At 37.7% G+C, this 18,825-nt stretch overlaps 1 protein-coding gene and 1 pseudogene across 6 annotated transcripts in view; both read left to right on the top strand.

The window, feature by feature from the left end:
• Positions 1-18,825, top strand: part of TTBK2 (tau tubulin kinase 2) — a 133,460-nt gene that overhangs the window by 34,084 nt on the left and 80,551 nt on the right. Inside the window, exon 2 of one of the 6 annotated variants that reach the window (XM_026479905.4) lies at positions 9,538-9,649. The exons of the other annotated variants lie outside the window; for them this stretch is intronic. The gene's annotated coding sequence lies outside the window, so the exon portion shown is untranslated. The remainder of the gene's footprint in view (positions 1-9,537; positions 9,650-18,825) is intronic. 6 annotated transcript variants of the gene reach the window in all.
• LOC130542495 (heat shock protein HSP 90-alpha A2-like) lies at positions 1,602-9,151 on the top strand (annotated as a pseudogene).

The following is an 18,825-nucleotide window of genomic DNA, read 5'->3' as shown; positions in this document are numbered from 1 at the left end:
GTGCTTTAGAATCTGGGCCTTTCTGAGAACATTTTATGGGGCTAACTTATACTTGCCTGCCTTCTGAGATAATGACTTCTTAACTCACTGACCCCAATAAAAAGGCTTAGTGTCTAAGGGGAAGATACATAACCAGAGGCTAACCCTTTAAAGGATTGGTTGGTTTTAAACTGATCGTCAGGGGTGCCTGGATGGCTCGATCGATGAAGCATCAGACTCTTGGTTTCCGCTCAGGTTGTGATCTCAGGGTCAGCTCTCTCCCTCTCCCTCTGCCCCTCCCCCCATGCATGCAAGCTCACATGCGTGCTCGCTGTCTCTCAAATAAATCTTTAAATTGATGCTCAATTTTTGATAGGTGATATAAAGATTTGTTTCTTTACAAGATAAAAAGATATTTTATGATGAATTTAGCCAGAACCCTAAGTTTTGTTCTTTGTAATAAATCAATTCCCCTTTTCAAAGTTCTCACAGTGTTTTTTCCTGGATTTCCTCAGTTCTCAATTTTCTCTCAGTCTTTCTTGTACTTGCTAACTTTAGATTTCCTCAGCTCATGCTTAACTCTGCTTACTAGTATAATCCTTTCTCATCGGCTCTGAAGTGTGAAGGCCTTAGCATTTTACCCCATGTTCTCTTCTAAATGACTTTCCCCTGTGCTGCTACCTCAGATTACTCTCATTTCACAGCTCTCTGAACCACTCTGGATGTATCCTACAATTCTCTATTGAATCAAGTTAGACTCCTGAATTGTACTTGGTTTTAACGAATGTGTTTGAATGTGTTAGTCACTACTGAAGGAAACAAACCTTTATAAAGAGACTCTTAAATACAGGGAACAAATGGGGTTGCTGGAGGGGAGGTGGGTGGGGGGATGGGGTAATTGGGTGATGGGCACTAAGGAGGGCACTTGATGTAATGAGCACTGGGTGTTATATGCAACTGATGAATCACTAAATTCTATCCTGAAACTAATACTACACTATGTGTGAACTAACTCGAATTTACATAAAATCTTAAAAGAGAAAAAAAAAAAAAAACCAAACAACTAAACCATCTGTCTATAGGCCTGTTAGGTAGTTCTTTTCTTACACTTCGTTATTATTCTCTAAAGTATCCCTAGTACGTAGAACCACAAAACATAATAAGCTTTTCTTTTTATTATTTATCTCTATATAACCATTTATTTGTGTTTCCTCCTTGTCTCCGTTTGGACCATACTGTCTTCATACCTTTGTCTTTCAGTTCATTTGCTTTGAAACTTGGAACAAAGGGGATAATTGCCTCCCTAGGCTGTTAGATTCTTTTTTTCTTTCTTGTCTCCCATCTTCAATAAATGTTTTATGGTGATATTCTGGTTCTCTTCACTTCTTTATTTTAATGAGCTCTTGAGCTGTATCTCACCACACCACTATTTTTTGTCTTTTTAATAAATACAGTTTTATTTACAGTGCTGGTCTAAGAGGAAAAAAACTTCTGTCTCATGATTTCAAACTGATTACTAGTAATTCTGCAGTACCTGAGGAACCTACCATCAATGCTGTTTAAAACGTTCTTTTTTTTTTTTTTTTTTAAGATTTTATTTATTTGACAGAGAGAGAGAGACAGCCAGTGAGAGAGAGGACACAAGAAGGGGGAGTGGGAGAGGAAGAAGCAGGCTCCCAGCAGAGGACCCCGATGTGGGGCTTGATCCCAGAATGCCGGGATCATGCCCTGAGCCGAAGGCAGACGCTTAACGACTGAGCCACCAGGCGCCCCTGTTTAAAAGATTCTTAACAAAATTTGATACGTAGCTAGAATCCTGCAGCAAGACAGGCAAATCTTAAATTTGCTATTTTCCCTAATTTTTAATTATGAAAAATTTTAAATATACACAAAAATGGAAATATGATATAAAGAACATTCTTTGTACCCAGTACTCAACTTCAGCTAGTTATCAGCACTTGGCCGGTCTTGTTGCAGCTGTATCTTACTCCTTTAACACTCTTTCCCACCTTGCTGGAGTATTTAAAAAGAAATGCTAAGTGGCTTCTGTGTCCTAGCGCTGTGTTGTCAGAAGCCCATGTGGTCCCTTAGCTGAGATGCCTAAGGAAACCCAGACCCAAGACCAGCTGGTGGAGGAGAAGAATGTTGAGACATTCACCTTTCAGGTGGAAATTGCTCGGTTGATGTCCCTGTTCATCAACACTTTCTATTTGAATAAAGAGATTTTTCTGAGGGAACTTATTTCAGATACATCGGATGCTTTGGACAAAATCAGATGTGAAAGCTTGACAGATCCCAGTAAGCTAGATTCTGAGAAAGAGCTGCACATTAATCTCGTTCCAAACAACCAAGATCGAACCCTCACTCTGGTGGATACCATGATTGGCGTGACCAAGGCCAATTTGGTCAATAACCTTGGTACTGTCACCAGGTCTGGGACCAAAGTGTTCATGGGACCTTTGCAGGCTGGTGCATATTTCTGTGATTGGCCAGTTTGGCACCTGTTTGGTTGCTGAGAAAGTGACCATGATCACCAAACATAATGACGATGAGCAGTATGCCTGGGAGTCTTCTGCCGGAGGATCGTTCACAGTTAGGACTGATACAGGTGAACCTCTGGGTCATGGAACAGAGGTTATCCTGCATCTGAAAGAAGACCACACTAAGTACTTGGAGTAAAGAAGAATAGAGGTGATTGTGAAGAAACACTCCCAATATGTTGGCTATACCATTACTCTTTTTGTGGAGAAGGAATGTGATAAGTCAGTAATGATGAGGCTGAAGAAAAGGAGGAGAAAGAGGAAGAAGAAAAGGAAGAAAAGGAGTCTGATGACAAACCTGAAATAGATGTTGGTTCTGATGAGGATGAGGAAGAAAAGAAGGATGGTGACAAGAAAAAGAAAAAGATCAAGGAGAAGTACATTGGTCAAGAAGAACTGAACAAGACAAATAAATCTATTTGGACCAGAAATCCTGATGATATTACTAATGGAGAATATGGATAATTTTGTAAGAGCTTGACCAGTGAGTGGGAAGATCACTTAGAAGTGAAGCATTTTTCAGCTGAAGGACAGTTGGAATTCAGAGCCCTTCTTTTTGTCCCAAGATGTACTCCCTTTGATCTGTTTGAAAACAAAGAAAAAGAACAACATTAAGTTATATGTTCTCAGAGTTTTCATCATGGATAGCTGCAAGGTGCTAATCCCTGAATATCTGAATTTCACTAGAGGTGTGGTGGACTCTGAGGATCTTCCTTTAAATATTTCCCATGAGTTGTAGCAAAGCAAAATTTTAAAGGTTATCAGAAGGAATTTGGTCAAAAGATGCTTAGAACTCTTCGCTGAACTGGCAGAAGACAGAACTACAAAAAGTTTTATGAGCATTTCTTTTCTTTTCATTTTTTTTAAAGTAGGCTCTACACTCAGCATGGAGCCCAATGTGGGGCTTGAACTCATGACCCTGAGATCAAGACCTGAGCTGAGATCAGGAGTCAACGTTTAACTGACTGAGCCACCCAGGTGCCCCTATGAACATTTCTCTAAAATATTCAGCTTGGGGTGAGGGGGGCCTGGGTGGCTCAGTCATTTGAGCCTCTAACTCTTGATTTTGGCTCAGGTCATGATCTCAGGGTCGTGGGATCAAAACTCATGTCAGGGTCTGTGCTCAGCAGGGAGTCTGCTTGGGATTCTCTCTCCCTCTGCCCCTCTCCCATCTCCCCCTACAAAAATAAATAAATAAATTTAAAAAACATATTAAGTTAGAAATACATGAAGACTGCCGAAATTGGAAGAAGCTTTCAGAGCTGTTAAGATACTACACATCTATTTCTGGTCATTACATGGTGTTTCTCAGGGACTATTGCACCAGAATGAAGGAATACCAGAAGCATATCTGTTACATCACAGGTGAGACCAAAGACCAAGTAGCAAATTTGGCCTTTGTGGAATGTCTTTGGAAGCATGGCCTGGAAGTGATCTATATGACAAGTACTGTGTCCAACAGCTGCAGGAATTTGAGGGGAAGACTTTAGTGTCTGTTATATAAAAGGGCTTGGAGCTTGCAGAAGATGAGCACGAGAAAAAGAAATAGGAAGAGAAAAAAACAAAGTTTGAAAACCTGTGCAAAATTCATGAAGGATATCTTGGACAAATAAGTAGATTTTGCAGACTAAGCCCTGCCCCAAGAATCACTTGAAGACAATACTTTGTCTTCATTCCCTCTGATAATATATTTTCAATGATGTTTTTCTTTATTTTTGTTAACATTTTAAAAAGCTGTATGACATGACAATAACTACTTAAGGGGAAGAAAAGGTTTCTTTCTCTTTCTAATACTGTGATATTTAGGAACTAAAGCCCAGCTAGTTTTTCTCTTTCTAGTTTCTTGTGGGCTTATTTTAATAGGACAAGGTAACATTTGTTTTAAGATGTACGTAACCTAATGTTAACTGTGTGGTCTAAAGTGTTCAGCTATAAAGAGGATTCCTTAGTAAGACCAAATTTTTTGTCACTGAAGTGTTCTAAGCTACACCTTGATGTTTAAAAGAAAAATATTGGTTAAAACAACTTTCACCTTCTAGGATCCACTTTTTAAATCTTAAATCCTCTGTAGTTATCAGCTGCATGCACCAGGCCCGTAGGAACTAGTATGTTAAACTGAACCAACTTGATGGGAGTAACTGTCTATAATAGGGCTTGTTTTCCAAAGAGCACTGTCTAGAGTAGCGAAGTTACAAGCCTACTTAGGTGTGTTGTGAAGCTGTTCAGAAAGTAACTGAGCAAGTTTTGTGAGTGGAAATGTAGTGCTCATTTAAAAGGTTGTAACAGATAGAAATGAATTTAAAGAAGAAATGCTAGACATTATATCATGTGTAAATACTTCAGTTTGTATCTCTACTAAATAGATAAGGGCTTCTTTTTTTTAATGAAAGTATTCTTTATTTCATAGAGTCATGAATTACCAGCCAGTTAGGAGATCTATAGGGTTGAGGTGGGGGTTCTTGGAGATACATCAAAATTTGACAGATATTACTTTGCCTATGAGAGCTTTACTGGTGATCAGTGACTGTGAAACCATTCAATTGCATCTGTGGGAGCCTAGAAAGTCTTAGCCACTTACCCTTCAAAAAAGAAAAAAAAAAGGGAATGCTGTGAGAATATATTAGAGGTAGTTTATGTTAAACATTAGGAAAATTTGGGATATCTATATATTGAAAAAGTGAAATAATATGGCTGCAGAAACCCCTCAGGTGACCAGTTTTAAGAATGGATTGGAGAACTCATTGGAGAGGAAGCCCATGTTCACAATTTTACTTTTTTTTAACTAGTAGACTTTACTTTTGTAGAACTGTTTCAGGTTTACAGAAAAATTGAACAGCAAATACAGAGTTCCTATATTCCCCCTCCCCACCTACAGTTTCCCCTGTTACTAACATATTGTGTTAATGCGATAGTGGGATGTATTTGTTAGAATTGAGGAAGCCAATATTGATGCATTATTATTACCTAAAGTCGATAATTTACAGTAGGGTACTCCTTTTGTAAAATAACATAACCACAGTAGTTTTAAACACCTAACAAAATTATTTCTCAGTACCATCTAAAATCTAGCCAGTGTTTAATTTCTCTTATTGTCTTAAAAATATCCTATTGTTCTGTCTTTGAGGCATGTTGAGACCTTATCAGCACTGATGGTGGGGGAGGGAAGCAACTGGTGAGTGAAGAGGACTCAGGCAGTATGCTTTGGCTATTGACTGTAGCACTGACCAGTGGGAAGTAGCAGAAGTACAATATAGAGAGAAACATAACTTGTGGTTGATACAAAAAAGTGACACCTGAGGAGTCAGGACCACCTCCACCACCTACTGCCCATGTGATCCTACTCGGCCCAAATTCCGAAGGGTAACATGGGAACATTAATAATATACCAATTATAGGGTTGTTGTGAGAATGAAGTGATAAATGTCGAGTGTTCAGCACAATGCCCTCAGTAAATGTTAGATTGAAAACAATATCCTGTTGTTGCCCTGTTCAAATCAAGATTCACATACACTGTAGGCCCATTGCATTTGGTTGGCATATCTCTTAAGTCTCTTAATCTATGAGAGTTCCAGACTTCCTCCCTCATCCTCCCCCCACCCTTTTTTTTTGGCCTTGCCGTTTATTTGTTGAAGAAATGAAGTTCTTAGTTTGATAGAAGAGTCCAAACTCTGGATTTGGCCAATTGCATACTTGGCGTGTCTTTTACCATGTTTCTCTAGCTTCTGCGTTTCCTGTGAACCAGTAGTAGATGTAGAGCCTTGATGAGATTCAGGTTGTTGTTCCTGCTGTCGCTTTAGGCAAGAGTGCGTGGTCTAGATCTATTGTTTCCATAGGGCTGGTGAAATTGTGATTCTTCTCATTCTTTTATTCCTTCCAAATTTTTGAACTGGAATTATTCTACCAAGTACAACTTTATTTCATCAGGTGTTTGTTTCCCCTGAAGTATAGTTACTACAAGAAGAGCAGGATAAAGGCTTGGTTTTCTTCCCTCTTATTTACCAATTCTCAGAATAATGAGTTTTGTGCCATATATGACCAGTGAATTTGTTTTTGTTTTTGTTCTCAGAATCACTATGAAGTCATGGGTTTTTATGTATTTTATTTCAACTCATTGTGGTCATTGTCATTTTGATGCTCAAATTTTCATGTCTTTGGCTAGTGGAAGCCCTTTCAAGTTGGCTGCTGTGTCCTTCTAACTCCACTGTTCTTTGACATCATCTTTCCTTTCTGGCACAGTCCATATTTCAGACTTTCCTTGAATTTTCCCTGTGCCATTGTTGGAATCAGAAACTCTGTCCTCCAAGAAGCCCTGTTTCCTTTCATTGAGAAATAATTGAGACCACAGTATGGGCACTAGGGCACTAATTGCTATTGGGCCAACACATTTCTCAATAGGTTTTTATAACTACCAGATTTTGTGTGCCTTATTCTTATGTGCACTTTTCAATTTGTTTGAATTGTTTATTTTTAAAAACACCCTTGTGTTCTCTTTTAAATTGCAAGCCACTTAAAGAATTACGTATACTTAAACTTGATATTTATATTATGCTCTGTGGCAAAATGATAGCACAAAGTAGCTAAAGAATGTAATGAGAGGTAAGGGCTTATCCCTGACCTTTTAGTCCCAGAGTTCAACTACTGTGCTTTCCCAAAAAGGGAGTCATCAGAGTTCTTCTAACACCCTTCGATGGAACAGATGAACCTTGATGAGGGCAAGCGCTTTGCAGTAACTTTCATAGACAGTCTTCTATACCGGATAGACCAGTAGTCTAATCCAAAATGATGCTATGTCTCTGATTCTTATGACTGTGGAGAGGGAGTAGTTGTATTTTGTAGCAGTAGCTAAAGACTTCAAGCAGGAAGGCAGAAGAGTTGCTGTTGCTCTTCTTCTTCTTCTTTTTTCTTTAAAGATTTTATTTATCTGACAGAGAGCATGAGCAGGAGGAGCAGTGGAGGGAGAGGGAAAAGCAGACTCCCCACTGAGCAGGGAGCCCAACGTGGGGTTCGATCCCAGGACCCTGGGATCATGACCTAGACTGAAGGCAGACGCTTAACCGACAGAGCCACCCAGGAGCCCATGCAGTCGCTCTTCTCTACTAATGACACTATGTCCCAACTTTCAGCTTGCGCTCTGCAGTCTCTCTTTAGCCTTTTATAAACTATCATCTGGCCTTCTGTTTATTGCAACTTGTACATTTTTTTCTCTGAAGTAATTTTTTGCTTGCCCTGGTTAAAGTTCATCTGTTCCATCAAAGATGTGTTAGGAGATCTCTGAGAACTTTATTCAGTGTATTTATTTTAACATTCTCTACTTGGAAGACTTAACATTATCTGCCAGCTTGGGGATTTGTCTGTTCATTACTCTGTTTGGATTTAGGAAAATGAAGTATAGGAAATAGAATAGGTCTAAGGAGCAGAGATCCATTTCCTTGAAAGAGAATATAATGTATATATGTGTGTCTTTTTATACACATATATTTATATGTGCTTTATAAGCACCATGAAAGTCTGGAATCATACAGAGCTCAAGAAGCCATTGGGAATGGTTATGTTTGGGTATTGGCATTAGGGGGACCAGGAAAGAAACGGGTCTTTTAATGTTTCCCTTTATGCCTTTCGGTGCTAAAGAAATTGAAAAGAGTAAGGCAAACATTTCTTTTACAGTAAAAACGTAGTATAATGATAATAATAAATATCTTCAAAATCCATTCTTCTTATCTTCTATTTAAATTTCTGAGTGCTTGAAAATACATGGTAAATTAGTGAAATGTAGTATAGTGTAATATAATAAAAAAGCTGTTTTGTGATGTGAACTTACTTTATAATGGTTAGTAATATTTGTAGGGAAATCTGTAGCACTGTTTGAGTGCTGACTCTATGCTAGAAAATGGGTCACTGAATGCTAGGCTCATTCATACTTATCTGCAAGACCTCCCTCTATTTTTTTACAACCCTTTTTAAGGGTGTAAATATTCACAGTAAATGATTTAAAAATCAAACAGAAGAATAAAGTGAAAAGTAAGTTCCCTTTTTCTTAGCCCCCCCCCTCCAAAGCTAACCACTATTACTGGTTTCTTATGTTTTTTCCAGAAACATTCAGTATATATTAAGTCATCTATCTATTTTTACACACACATAATCATGTGATATATATCCTCTATATGTAAATCATATGGAATCATAATTGTATAAAATCATATGATTACATATGCTCTATAATGATTGTGTGCACGCATGTGTATGTGAAGCTTCCCTCTCTTACCCATATCCCTCAACAACATGTGTAATCATACTGTGTATGTATTTGTTCTGCAACTTGATGTGACCCCTAAGAATCAGACAATAAGACTCATATTTCACATACCTTTCACATACCTGTAGCAGGAGCGATTGTTCAAACATACGAATTGGATCATGTAACTCCCAACATTTGCTAAAACACTTTAGGGCCTTCCTTTTCTCAGGTAAAGTCCAGCCACCTTAACCTGGCATACAAGACCTTGAATTGATTCCTGCCTGCCTCGCTAGCCTCTTTACTGGAAACTGTTGGCTTACACTTGGAGCGTTGGTCATCCTGAACCTTTTTCAGTTTCTTAAACAAATTATGGTCTTTCATCTGCAGTCTACTTCCTCTGTCTCGTACTTTGGATAACTGCTACTTTTTTTTTCTTCTTTTAAAAAATTTACAGTAGTCCTAGTGTTTATAAAAGTTCACAGGTAAAATAAGATTTAAAGAAATAAATCAAAGTACAGTTAAAAACTTCACTTTTTTCTTAAGCATATAATACCCAAAAGAATATATGCTTAAAAAAATGTGATCCTGCTGGCTTGCTAGTTCCCTTTTCCGCAATAACGTTAATACAGGATTTGCTTATTTTTAATTTTGTGTAATCGAAGTTATATAAATAGTTTCAATAATGAGTCCGACAAAGTGTGTTATGAAAAACAGTAGTCCAGGTTCTGGTTCCAGATAAGATGGAGTAAGCACACTTCACCCTGTCTCTCCCACTGAATGCAGCTATAAAACCTGGACAGAATGCTTGGAGTGGCTATTTGAGGAATCTGAAAAATAAATAGTAGGAGGCAGATTGGGGAAGAAGACCAGAATTCAAAGTACCACTGAACCGGCGGTGAGTTTACCATTTTTTTTCTTCCAGTATGCCCCAGCCTGAACTTAATGTGATCCTGAAACTTGGAAGTGAGCATTATTAACACGGACAGAAAAAGCACCAGGAGAAGCCCTCTGGTTCTGACTCAAGGAGCAGGAAGGGATCTCCTAATGTTCAGAGAAAATGTGGCAATCCCACATCCTTCTCTTTTTTCTTCTTTTTTTTCCTTCATTTTCTTGCACCCCAGGCCTCAAGCAGTCCGTCCTTGGCAGAAGCTGCAGTGGTCTCAATGGGGGCAGGCAGGAGCCTAAATCTCAGAGGGAGGGGAACCTTCCTGCCAGATTGGAGGAGCTTTGGTGTCAAGAGAGTGCGGCAAATCCCGTTGTTTTCTTCTCCCTCTACTCTTCTGTTGCTTGGCCCTGATGTGGGCACAGTCATGGGAAATACATGGCAGAGTGGGGTTAATGAAGCCCCAGCTTGGAAAAGGGGAGCCCTAGAGAACCGAAAGATTGCAAGAGAATGAGGAGCTTGGGAAACTGACTACTTAAAGTTGTTTATGGACTCATGATCTGACTTCCAAGTTGTACATGCATGAGTCTGATTCCTAAACAGCATACAGAAACATTGAGGACTGAATTATGGGATAGCCCACCCCTAACCCTCAAACTGGACACTGCGTGGGACAGTTATGAAACACATTCAGTATGGCTGCAGAGGGTTTGCAAACTGAATTGTAATTGGAAATACGGCACAGAAGGCTGGACAGAACTTGAAATGTGAACCCAACTGGGTCAATTACTGGCTAAAACAAACACACCAGCATTCTCAGTGGGACTTCAATAAGATCCAGAGTGTCATAACATAATATTCCAAGTGTCCAGAATACAATCTAGAATTACTCAGCTTAAAAAGAACCAGAAAAACTGAACTCACATGGGAAAAGACAGTGAACAGATGGTGATGCCAAGATCACACAGATGTTAAGATTATCTGAAAAGTAGTTTTAAAATCAGCTATTATGACCATGTTCAAGGATTGAACGGGAAGATAGAAAGTCTCAGCAAAGAAATAGAAGATATGAAGAACTAAATGGAGATTTTAGAACTAAGAAATACAGTGATGGAAATGAAAACTCATTAAATGGGCTCAGTGGCAGAGTAGACATGACAATGAAAGAGTCTGTGCACTTCAAAATAGATCAACAGAAATGATCCAATTTGAATAACAAGGAAAAGGTTAAAAATAAAGAAATATACAGCCTCAGGGACCTATGAAACTATGCTAAAGTCTTACATTTGTGTCATCGGAGACCTAGAATGAGAAGAGAATGAATGTGGTCCATCAAGAATACTTGAAGAAATAATGGCACAGAGATTGAAAAGGAAGAAATAAAATTGCCCATATTTGCATGTGGCATAATCATCTATATAGAAAATCCCAAGCAATCCACAAAAAAATTCCTAGAGTAAATGAGTTTGGCAAGTGATTCATGGTCAGCTCACAAAAACCAATCATATCTCTATATGCTACAACAACTGAAAACGGAATTAAAGATATTTATAATAGCTTCCCCAAAATGAAGCACTTAGGTATAATGCAACAAAATATGTATAAGATCTCTATGCTGAGAATTATAGAACCCTGATTTTTAAAAAAATCAAGGAGATTTAAGTAAATGAAGAATGTATGTATGAATTTGAAGAATCAAAATAGTGAAGATGTTGATTTTCTCCAAATTGATCTACAGATTTAATGCAGTTCTGATAAAACCAATACCAACAGCACTGGTTATAAACTGATTCTAAAATTTCTTTATGAGGGCAAAGGACCTAGAATAGCCAAAACAAGGGCGCCTGGGTGGCGCAGTCGTTAAGCGTCTGCCTTCAGCTCAGGGCGTGATCCCAGCATTCTGGGATCGAGTCCCACATAAGGCTCCTCTGCTGGGAGCCTGCATCTTCCTCTCCCACTCCCCCTGCCTGTGTTCCCTCTCTCGCTGGCTGTCTCTGTCAAATAAATAAATAAATAATCTTAAAAAAAAAAAAAAAGAATAGCCAAAACAATTTTTAAAAAGATTTTATTTATTTGGGGGGGGGGCAGAGAAAGAGAGAGAGAGAGAAGCAGACTCCCCGCTGAGCAGGGAATCCGATGTGGGACTTGATCCCAGGACTCTGGGATCATGACCTGAGCTGAAGGCAGATGCTTAACTGATGGAACCACCCAGGCACCCCCAAAACAAATTTGAAACAGAAGAATGTTGGAAAAATCAAACTACATGATTTAAAAACAGGACGAAGCTATCATAATCAAGACTGTGGTACTGGCAAAGGGAAAGACATGTAGCTCAATGAAATAGAATAGAGATTGCATAAATAGGCCCACACAAATATGGCCAGTAATTTTCTACAAAGTGGCAAAATGGAAAAAGGATAATCTTTTCAATAAGTGGTGTTGGAACAATTGGATATCCACATACAAAAATAACGAACCTTGACTAAACTACACATGAAAATGTGTATATGTTATATGAAAATGAACTTAAAATGTACCACACATCTAAATTTGAAATGTAAAACTGTACAGCTTTTAGAAGAAAACATAGGAGAAATCTTCGTGACCTGAGTGTAGACAAGAAGTTCTTTCACGTCACACCAAAAGGATGATTCATAAAAGAAGAAATTGATGAATCGGACTTCATCAAATTAAAACTGTTACTTGCAAAGACACTGTTAAGAAAATTAAAAGGCAGGTTGTAGCCTGGAAGAAAATATTTGCAAATCATGTTCCTGCAAAGGACTTATATTTGGAATATGTAAAGAACTCTGAAAACTCAATGGTAAGAAAACAAGCCACTCAAAAATGGCTTTTTTTTTTTTTTTTGCTTTGGCAAAGAGGATATAAAGTGGCACATCAGCTCATGAAAAGATGTTTAGCATAACGAGCCATTAGGGGAATGCAAATTAAATGCAAATGGTGAGCTGCCACTGTACATCCATTAGAATGGCTTAAATTAAGACTGTTGACAGTACGAAGTGCTGAGGAGGATATGGAGCAACTGGAACCCTCACATATTGCTGGTGGGGATGCAGAATGATTCAGTTCCTCTGGAAAACAATTAAGCGTTGACTTATCATATGTCAAATATGGATTTACTGTGTGATCCAGCAACCCTACCCATAGGCATTTATCCTTGAGAAATGAAATTTGTGTTCATGTATTTGTATCAGCTTTATTCTTACTTGCCAGAAATGTATACTTCAAAGAGTGAATGAATAAATCAAGGGTGGTATATCCATACAGTGGAATACTATTTGGCAATTAAAAAGAATGAACTACTGATTTGCACACCTCTTGATTTCCTCTTCTTGGGGAAGTCTCTCCAGGGACCTCCTAGTCAGCTCCAGTTCAGCTTGGTATTTTTGTCTGTTCACAAGTGTCGTCCTTGGATCACCCTTCAATGTCTTCCTGGGGATTCTCTTTGATTCTCTTTTATATGGTATGCCTTGCTGAATTCCTTTCTCTTTTTTGTTTACTCTCATTTTAGTGAAGCACCTCTTCATTTGATCTTATATTGTCCTATTATCTTATAGTAAGTTTATTTCTTTCAAAAAGATTGTAAATTCCTTGAGGACAGGACTTATGCCTTATATTTTTCTGTCTTCCTTGGTATAGCTATTTCATGAGCTCTTATTGTTAGATTGGATGTGGTTGGTTTGTTTGGTGGTGGTGTGAGTGGGTAAATAAGAGGAATAAACGATAGATGAGTAAGGAAGCTAAGACTGGTTTTATTGTGTCCTTAGCAGTATAGTAGTCCACCTTTGCAGAATCCCAGTATTTGCTAGTTTGCCATTGACTTGGAATTTGTTCTTTGACTTCCAGAGCATCCCCTTTCGTGAGTTTGGGATACTTTTAGCTAGCTTTTCACTTTATTACTAAATGGCTTTTTTTATTTAAAAAGGAAAATAATCGATGCCTCTTTCTGATTGTTTTACTCTCTTCTGGCATATAAAAATCATATAAAATCATGTGCCTTTTGTGTGGCATTGTTATTCATTAATATTTAATGATGGGATGGAGACCACCATACCATCACTTGCCATAGCTTTTTAAGCTCTTGGATTGAAAGCAGGGGTAGTAGATGATCATTTGAAATTGTAAGAACAGAAAGATTCGTTAGGTTATATGCATTTATTTAATTTTTTAATTTTTATTTTTAAAAGATTTATTTATTTAATTTAGAGAAAGAGTGTGAGTTGTGAAGGAGGGAAAGGGGGAGAGAGAATCCTCAGGCCGACTCCCCACTGAGCACAGAGCCTGACTCGGTACTCAAATCCCAGGACACTGAGATCATGCCCTGAGCCAAAACCAAAAGTCAGCCGCCTAACCGACTGAGCCACCCAGGTGCTCCATATGCGTTTATTTTAGAATACAGCTTATCTATTCCTTTAAAAAAAGATTTTGGACAGTAAGGAAGGGTTTATCACTACATGTCAGATGAATAAAAGTCCTTTTTAATATCACAATTAAAATCTGTGTTTGGCTAGCAAAATGCTACCTTGCCTATAATATCTGTAGGTATTATCTACCTATCTAAATTAAGTCTACTTCTTATTGTCTTTTTTGAGTGGGAATATCACTGTTTCTTTTTTGCACAGTTTGGTGGCAGACCACAAACTCCCTATTGGGTTAGATTAGTCAAGAGCTAGAAGATGAAGAGAAAGCCTTAGTGGTGGTATTTGGAGTGATTGGTTAAGATTTGGTTTGTATGCTCAGGATTCCTTTATTTACTTACTTATTTTAAAGATATTGTTTATGTATTTGTGTGAGAGAGAGAGTGAGCAGACACACAGGCAGGGGATGCTGCAGGCAGAGGGAGAAGCAGGATCCCCACTGAGCAAGGAGCCCAATGCGGGACTTGATCCCGGGATCCTGGGATCATGACCTGAGCCAAAGGCAGACACTCAACCAAGTGAGCCACCCAAGTGTCCCGTCAGGATTCCTTTAATCTTTTAAAGGATTTCTTTAACATAAGAGACATATAAGTAGGGAGTTAAAATTGATTTGTTGTATATTTCCATACTATGTTTTCTTGAGGTCAACAATCAACGACTCATAGTGATCAGTGCTACCTTGCTGACTTTCTTCTTTTCTCTACTTTCATCTCTGCACCAGACTTGATTGTTCTTGCTCAACTCCAGGACCCTTATTTTAATAGTCTTGTTTATTTTTTTCCCTCAGGGCTTTGCTAGTTGACTAACTTGCTGATATCTGAAAATCTTATCCTGAGTTTTAATTGGTTGATATTACTTCCTACAGGGATATTTAGATTCGAGAGTTGTATTTGATTTGAGGAAATGAGGTTGAAGGGAATAATGTGAGCAAAAAACAAAGTAGCACTAAGGAGAATTTTCAAAGGAGAATAAAAACACAAACTGACTTCATTAGAGTGTATGATATATATTGAAGAACTGAAGGAAATGAGGTTTGGTAAGTAATGCAGTATGAATCGTGAATTCCAGGTTCACCATTTTATTTCATTTCATTTATTTTTCCAGAAAGTAAATTAAAAACAATTTAATTCCAGTATAATTAACATACAGTGTTATATTAGTTGGGTGTACAATATAATGATTCAACATTTATATGCATCACTCAGTGCTTATCACAGTAAGTGTACTCTTAATCTCCTTCACCTGTTTCACCCATCCCGCTGTCCACCTCCTCTCTGGTAACCAGTTTGTTCTCCATAGTTAAGAGTCTGTTTTTTGTTTATCTCTTTTTTCTTTGTTTGTTTGTTTTGTTTCTTACATTCCACATATGAGTGAAATCATATGGTATTTGTCTTTCTCTGACTGCTTTTGCTTAGCGTTATGCCCTCTAGATCCATCCACATTGTAAATAGCAGGATTTTATTCTTTTTTATAGCTGAATGATATTCTGTCACACACACACACCACATCACATCACATCTTCTTTTTCTATTCATCTTTTGATGGACACTTGGGTTGCTGCCATAATTTGGCTATTGTAAATAATGCTGCTATAAACATAGGGGTGCGTACATCTTTTTGAATTAGTGTTTTCATATTCTTTAGGTAAATACCCAGTGGTACAATTCTTGGATCGTAGGATAGTTCTATTTTTAATTTTCTGAGGAACCTTCATACCATTTTCCACAAGTTTGCATTCCCACGAACAGTGTAAAGAGGGTTCCTTTTTCTCCACATCTTCACCAACACTTGTTTCATGTGTTGTTGAGCTTAGCCATTCTGAGAAGTGTGAAATGGTATCTCATTATGGTTTTGATTTGTGCTTCCCTGATGGTTAGTGATGTTGAGCATATTTTCATGTGTCTGTGGGCTGTCTGTATGTCTTCTTTGAAGAAACGTCTGTTCATGTTTTCTGACCATTTTTAATTGGATTATTTGGGTTTTTTGTTTTTGATATTGAGTTGTATAAATTCTTTATATGTTTTGGGGGCCCCTGGGTGTCTCAGTCAGTTAAGCATCTGCCTTCGGCTCAGGTCTTGTTCCCAGGGTCTTGGGATCAAACACTGAGTAGGGCTCCCTACTCAGCAGGGAGTCTGCTTCTCCCTCTCCCTCTGTCCCCCCGCCTCTTTCTCTCTCTCTAGCTCATTCTGTCTCTCTTAAATAAATAAAATCTTTAAAAAAATTCTTTATATACTTTGGATACTAACCCCTTATTGGATATGTCATTTACAAATATCTACTGGCATTCAGTAGGCTGTCTAGTTTTGTTTATGGTTTCCTTTGCCGTGCAGAGCTTTAAATTTTGATGTAGTCCCAATAGTTTATTTTTGCCTTTGTTTCCCTTGCCTTAGGAGACATACCTAGAAAAATATTACTATGGCCAGTGTCAGAGAAGTTACTGCCTGTGATCTCTTCTAGGATTTTTAAGGTTTCAGGTCTCACATTTAGGTGTTTAATCCATTTGAGTTTATTTTTATATATGGTGTAAGAAAGTGGTCCAGTTTCATTCTTGTGCATTTAGCTGTCTAGTTTTCCCAGCACCATTTGTTGAAGAGACTGTCCTTTTTGCATTGCATGTTCTTGCCTCATATTCTTGGGTTTACTTCTGGGCTCTCTATTCTGTTCTATTGATCTACGTGTCTGTTATTGTGTGAGTACCATATGTTTTGATTACTATGGCTTTTGTAGTATAGCTTGAAATCTGGGATTGTGATACCTCCAGTTTTGTTTTACTTTCTCAGTATTGCTTTGCTATTCAGTGTCTTTTGTGGTTCCATAAAAAATTTTAAGATTATTTATTCTACTTCTGTGGAAAATGCTTTTGGTATTTTAATAGGGATTGCATTAAATCTGTAGATTGCTTTGGGTAGTTTGGACATTTTAACAATATTTGTTCTTCCAATCCATGAGCATGGAATATCTTTCCATTTGTTTGTTGTCATCTTCAATATCTTTCATTAGTGTTTCATAGTTTTCAGAGTATAGGTCTTTCATCTCCTTGGCTAAGTTTATTCCTAGATGTTTTATTATTTTTGGTGCAATTGTAAATGGGATTGTTTTCTTAATTTTTCTTTTTGCTACTTCATTATTAGTATATAGAAATGCTGTGGATTTCTTTATACTGATTTTGTATCCTGAGACCTTACTGAATTCATTCATCAGTTATAATAGTTTTGTGGAGGAGTCCACGTTCACCATTTTAATGATATTTCTGTAGGCATTATTGTTTATAGTTTCTTAAGTAGACAAATGACATGATAAAAACAGTGTTTTGAGGAGATAGTATGAATAGTGTGTGGCCAGTGACATTATGGGACATGTTTGGCCTGAAGTATAGTCAGATGTTACGGAATGGATGGGGTCCAGAAGAGACACTGCTAGGTGAGCTTGTCAGTAGATAATAGGTGGTAATTCATTAGAGGACTCATCATCAGGGGAGTCCAGTAGGATGTTTATGAAAGGTAAGTGAAGCACAGGACAAGGCAAGCTTGTGCTTATCATTCTAAGGTGGACATTTGGCCCTGGGGGGTGGGGTGGGGAGAGGGGCAGTGGAGTGGAGAAGAAGGGGCAGATAACTTTAGCCCTAGAAAATCCAGGGTACTAGATAGTTTATGAATGCTTGTTTTCATTCTCCCTTCTTTCCTTCTTAGATGCCTGGTAAATGTGAACCACTGTGCTAGGAGCTAGGGATATAAACAGGGCATGGTCTTTGTCCTCAGGGGTTCACAATCTAGTCAGACCGACACTGAGAAGTTGTCTTTTAAGTTATAAGATAGGCAAAGGATAAGAACTGGAAATTCACAAAAAAGGAAACCTATGCAATCAATAAACATGAAAAGATGCTCCACCTTACTAGTAACTAGAGAAATGCAAATTATGTAGCAAGACACTGTTTCATATCCTTCAGATTGGCAAAAACAAAGTTTGACAGTACCAAGTGTTGGTGAAGGTAAAGAAAAGAGAACTTCCTCATGTCTTGATAGCAGAAGTGGAAATTGGTACAACCACTTTAGAAAGCAGTCTGTACCTATTATGTAATGAAGAGGCTAGCAGTCATTTATTCTTTCTGTGTCAGGCATTGTTTTAAATGTGTTTTTAAAAAATATTATTTGATTTAATTCTTACCACAACTTTCCCCTGATTTTATAGTTGAGGAAATACAGCCTAAGAGAGGTTAAATCATCTGTCTACAGTCATAAAAGTGGTAAGATAAAGAGCCAGGATTTTAGCTTAGATCTGACTCTTTTTAAAACTCGTGTTCATAATCACTAATGATAATAATAGGAAGCATATATTGAGCATTTACTATGTGCCAGGTAGTATATTAAGTATTAGACATATCTTAGCTGATTTATCTGTGTAATAACTCTTTGAGGTAAGTGCTTTTGTTACCCATCATGTGGCTTTTAGAGATGAAGTAACAAGCTAGCAAGTGAAAAAGCTGATATTTATCTCAAGCAGTCTTGAGCACATGTACTTTTCTTTTATACCAAACTGAAAGATCCAGAGGTGTAGAATAGACTTTAGGTATATTTTGATTTGAATTCTCTTTTTTCCCTCTCAGTTATATATATAATCTTATATATAAGATTTATATATATATATATATAAGGTTTTCTTATTTTTTTATGGCTATATAGTATTGTGTATATAAATACTACGTTTTCTTTATCCATTCATTTGTAGATGGACACATAAGTTATTTCCATG

The sequence above is a fragment of the Ursus arctos genome, unplaced genomic scaffold (assembly GCF_023065955.2).
Source record: "Ursus arctos isolate Adak ecotype North America unplaced genomic scaffold, UrsArc2.0 scaffold_36, whole genome shotgun sequence".
In the NCBI taxonomy this organism is placed as follows: Eukaryota; Metazoa; Chordata; class Mammalia; order Carnivora; family Ursidae; genus Ursus; species Ursus arctos.
This window is presented reverse-complemented; position numbering and strand designations above follow the sequence as displayed.